The sequence below is a fragment of the Glycine max genome, chromosome 1 (genome assembly GCF_000004515.6).
Source record: "Glycine max cultivar Williams 82 chromosome 1, Glycine_max_v4.0, whole genome shotgun sequence".
Classification (NCBI taxonomy): domain Eukaryota; kingdom Viridiplantae; phylum Streptophyta; class Magnoliopsida; order Fabales; family Fabaceae; genus Glycine; species Glycine max.
The window spans coordinates 27,094,528-27,100,586 of NC_016088.4; positions in this window are offsets into that span (position 1 = coordinate 27,094,528).

Here is a 6,059-nt window from a genome sequence, read left to right on the forward strand (position 1 = left end):
GTAAATTTGTTCAAAATACACCATTTTGCAAATAAATGACAATAAGTTCATATTATTAGTCTATTACAAAACATAAGTTCTCAAAATTAAAACATTTAAATAACTAAACAACCACAAGTGTCTTCAAAGAACCATGTCCAATCCTCTAATAGGATCGTTTCGATGAATATCATCAGTTTCATCACCATCTCCATCATCATCAAGGTCTTCCTTAGATTGTGCATCATCATTAGGTTCCACCAAGATTAAATTATCTAGATCAAAAGCTTCTACAACCGGATTATTTGAACTTCCTCCAACATCTCCCACTAATTCAACATTGCCACCATCACCTTCACCTTGAGGTTGCTCATCCTCATCATTATTTTCGTCTTTAGTTATCCATTCATCATCATACTCAATCTCATCAAATGGAAGAGCAATAATTTTTCTATTTTGCTTACTTTTCAACTTCAAGTTATATACATCACAAAAAATAAATGTTCATTCATTTTTTGTTGATGTAAGTGGTTTCTTCTCATTGTATGAACCTATAATTAGAAATAAAATTTTAATTACTATTTAAACCAAATAAATAAAATTATTAAACAAATAAAATAAAGTCATAAGCTTAAATTGAATTACCATTTCAAATGAGCTACAAGTCAAGCTCAAAACATGGATAACAAACCTCCTCAACTTTGGAGTTCCATCACCAAACATCTCCCTCCATTCTCCAAGTTGCATAACCTTTCTAATGTCCTTTGCATCTTACATATAGAAAATCCCTCTAGCAAAATGAAACTCAACAAGTTGCAAATTAATTTTTTTCCATTTTGCAACATCCTTGACCAATCTTCTCATACACATGTGCAACCCCTCTTTCACCTGAAGGCCATCATGTCTCAAACTAGGTTTATAATGCAAATGAGGATTAAGATAATATGCAGCTTCATGCAAAGGCCTATGAAGCTGATGATCCCACCTCTCATCAATAATTTTCCAAACAGGCTCATAGCTACATAGATATCAAATATATTATACTAGAAATAGTTAGAAGAATACACAAGTAAATTTTAAATGGGAGAAACTTTAGAAATTTTACCTTTTCTTGATGTTATTAAAGTTACATTTTATCTTCTCTTTTGCATTTTCCATCTCTTCATATATGAAACCCATGGTGGGTTTTACATCTAAATCCGCCAATCGAAGGACCATCATAAAAGGGGCAACAACTTTGAGGCACATGGTTACGTTCTTCCAAAGCCCCATTCTGTACTTTTCTCCCCTCTTGTGAAGTTCCGAACTTGCTTGTTTTCCACTCTTCAGAGCTAAACATGTTCATCAATGATGCTTTCAATTCATGAAGACAAGATAAAGTTAAATAAGTCATGGAAAATCTATGCATACTTGGCTTAATCAAGTCTCTTCCATTTGTGAACTTCTTCATGATGCTAATCAACATTATTTTACCATAAATGTAGGTTGAGATCCTTCTTCCCTTCTTTATATATTCAACAAAATTCTCATTTCCAACAAAATTCACTACATCATCCAACATCTTCAACATTTTGTCAGTTGTTTTTGAGATGTCCGAGATATCCAATGAATAAAGAAATACAACCCCTTTTAGACTATTCACCAAAAAGTTACAAATTGAATGTATTTTTTATCTGTCCACCCATCAGACAAAGTTATGCAACTAGTTCTCTTCCACTCGTCCCTAAATTCTTGAAGCATTAAATCAGTTTTCCCCACTGCTCTTTTTAAAAGCATCTCTATGATATCATGATAAGATAGAGGCTTATAGGGTGATACCCTCTACCCCGATATACATATTTATATAATAAAATACATGAAAATATGAAATTACACAAAATATATTTTATTTTCTAAGCATAAAAGAGTTCACTTGTCCCAAGAATTTAATCACAAAATCACATTCCACATCTTCATATTAATCACGTGTTTAGAACAATATATCTCAAGTACAACACAACATCTCACACTTACACAATTCATTAACCACCATCACGTCACAAGTCATAATGGTCATTACACGTGTGTTATGCAACATACACACTAAGACTGATCCTATATGTAATGTGGTTCCATGTCAGTGAAAAAATTCATTGGGCGCCTAGGAGTACATGACAAGACAAACCACACACTGGTAATTCAAGTCACTCCCACTAGGTAAAATCATAAGGAGACCAGTCAGGGTCACGCTGTTTTGTGAGAATGCTCCACCGATGTGGGATCGACACAGGCTTAAAGAAACACTCAAACCCGTGTATTTACCCCCAAGGCCTAGACTCCAAAGAGTCCACTAGGCCATCTCCCTCTTGATTCAAGTCTAACCCAGAAAACATTTTAACACGCAGATTCTATCTATGAACTATACAAAACACGTGACTCTTCAATTGTTCTCAAAATAATGTTAACTCATCGTGCTTCATAGTGATTCAACTCGTCGGGTTCCCATAGTGGATTCTATCACAATACTCGTTGTGCATTAACTCGTCACCCTTAAAGGGTCTTATTGTATGGTCCATAACTCGTAACTCAATGCACACATAATCTCAATACACGTGTGATCTCACAATTTAACACATACTTAACTTGTCACTTACACACAGTTCATCATACTTTCATAATCCCAAGACATCACGTTATCACGCCTCATCCATCATATACATATCACACAATAATAATATTAATATGTTATGTTCATATGACTAATTATCTCATTAAAATAGACATTTAAAACCATATATGTGTCACTGGAGTTTGAATTATGTAATACACACAACTACTCAATTGTTTTCAAAATCATTTTAACTTGTCGTGCCTTAAAGTGATTCAACTCGTCGGGTTCCCACAGTGGATCCCATCACAATACTCATCACACATTAACTCGTCGCCCTTAAAGGGTCTTATAGTTGTGTAATTGTACAATTCATAGCTCACAACTCAATGTGTACAAAATCTCGATACACATGCATCTTACAATTCAACACATACACCTAATCTCAATCACAATGTTATAATCCCAACGCAACATGATATCACATCTCATGAATCATACAAACATTACACAATATTAATATTTACATGGCACAAATCATGTATATATTAAATCGAACTATATTATTTTCAACTAAAAAGAGTTAATATATAACTAAACTAAAAATGCATTGAAAGTATTTATCATTGAATCTTAATATATTAATTTCATTCGATTTAATTTTATTATTTGAACTATTAATTCCTACTTTAACAGTTCACATACATGTATATGTGTTATAATCATCAACACGTAATAAGCTTATGAGATCAAAACATGACAAAAAAAACGTTTCCAACAATCTAATTCTCACACTTGTCTACTAAATCTTGTCCAAAAACCCTTAAATATCACATAATCATATCAAAATCAAAGAGATCAAAATCATAGGTTCAAAAACACAAAAACACCAAGAGCACTTAATTTTATCAGTCAATTCGCATTAGGGCATCAATTGGCCCGTCAAACATAACAATCTCGTGATTATAATTATAAAGGAAGAATTACAATATAGTAAACATCCCAAAATAAATTCCAATTTGATCCTCTAAGCATCCCTACACATGTTCATTCTAACCCCAATTGCGATAGACTCATCCATTACCTCTAAGCGGGTTCACGTGTGTAGTTCAGCAACTACAGCGATATCTCTAGCGATTCCCTAAGATTCCTCAAGCTTTTCCTCTAGTTGCTATGCCAGGGTTTCCAAGTGTTAGAGAGAAGGAGAAGAGATTGGAGCCTCAATTTTACTGTCTCCGTGCGAGGGGCATTTCTCTCTACAGACATTATTTTGCAAATCTCAACGGTGGGAATGCCAAAAATGAGTTTCGAAGGTGGTGCCATATTTCAGGATGATCCAATGGTTAACAAGTCTGAGATCGTAGTTTTACTGGGAAAAGTTTGGGTGTATGCGGGAAAAAATGAGGATTTTGGGAGAAGAAGAAGGAAGAACGAATTTGGGAGGAAGAGAAAGCGTAGAAACATATCGTTAATGTAAAAACTGACATAATATGTGTCTATTTATAGTTAGGATACTTTGAGCCTATTATTTACTCTATTTTATTATTTTATTAAAATAAACTATATTTTACTCTCTATCAAATGAATAAATAAAACATCTTTTTTTTTCTTCTAAAAATACATATTTATTTTATTTACCTTAAAACCTTTATTTTTAATTAATAAAATTATTTCTCCTTATTTATTTAATTACAAAAACCTCATTATTTTTCTAAAATTCTGTTTATTTTTAAATAAAACCCTTTTTATTTTTTTTTTAAAAAATGGAATGTTACATATAGCCAACCCCATATCTTGCAACCATGTCTGAAAATTTTGCAAAAGCTGGATTTTTAATAACATCGAATGGAATGACACTTGGGTACCAAAATTCAGCAAATTGATCATCAACTTTATCTTTGTCACCTTTTTCATACAATTGATTTAAATTTGCTTGAACTCCCTCACCACTAGTGTGAACAAATTTTTCTTTTCCTCTTTCTTTGAAGGAAAATGTCCCTTGCCCTTCTATTCCACTTTGAGTGGTATTTGTCTCGATCCCCTCAATATGTATACCTTCTTCATGAATATTATTTAATTTTGTTTTCTTCTCTAATGCATTAGCAACCTCTGCAACAACTTTCATCATAAGCATCTTAACTTCTTCCAACACTAAAGGACAAGGTTCAGAATCTCATCTAGTCCAAGCAAGATGATGCTTGAATCTAAAAATTCCCCCATTGTTGATCTTTGAACAATAGTTACACTTAACTTTTTACCATTCCCTAAAACATTTGTCCTATGTTTCCACCCAATATCAGTCTTATTTCTTGGAGCATTTTTGCTTCTGAGTCTTAAACCTAAGGAGGTTGTTGCACTTGTGGTTTTGGCTGTGCCTGTATTGGCATTTGATGAATTTGATCCAATCCCACTCCCAAACATATTGAACATGAAACATAAGAAACAAAAACCAAATATAGTGAGATATAATAACATCTCTTTTCTAACCACAAGGACCATACAAAATGTTTTTCTTTGAAGAGTAATAATAAGAATAATAAAAAGATAGGAATTATACTATAAATTATTAAAGAAAAAATTCATAGAGGTATTTTTATTTAGCTGACAATGCAAAATATTTCAATTCATAGAAGGCATTTTTTTCCTAAAATGTTTATAGTTAAGCATTTTTTTTTTCATTCTTTACTCAATATTTGTGGATTTTGTATATAATAGTAATAGTAAATTAGTAATACTTTTCAAATCTTAAGTATTTTGCATAGAAATAATAAAAAAAAAACATTGACTTGACTTGTGTTAGTGTCCAAACTAGCTTCTCCTAGCAATATACTTATTTAACTATATGTCTAACTTCAACACTTCATATATTGCTCAATGCTCAATGCTCAGTTAGGCAAATGATCTATGATTATGAAGCAAAAAAAATGGTGTGATGTTCCTGCTAAATTACTTAATAGTGGCACTAACAATAACAATTACTTAATATACAAGCTTATCAAGAAGCTCACACAAGTCATAATTGACTAATGGATTGAATATATAGTTAGATGTTCTTGCTAAATTACTTACTTGACATTTCATTTGCCTTAAGGTTGTATAATATGCACATTACAAATTCATTCCCTCTATTAAAAAATGAACACACCATGGACACAAACATATTCAAAGATTAATTAGATTATAGTATATGAATTGAAGCTTAAGTTGTGATCGCATGGTGTGACTTACTCTGTGGATTTCATTACCTCTTCAACATAGACTTGGACTTACATGGTTGATGTAACACCCTCTACCTTAACATACATATAAAAATATTGATAAACAAATTCATGTGGGTAAAAGGTTCACATTCACTTCACTATTACTGACGTAATCCTACCCCCCAAGGGCATTAGATAGAAGACTCCAAGAAGATTGGGCCATAGATGTAAGAGAAGGCCCTAGGGTTCTCATGAGCCTTAGGATAGATTTTGGGCCCATGGGCTAAGTATGA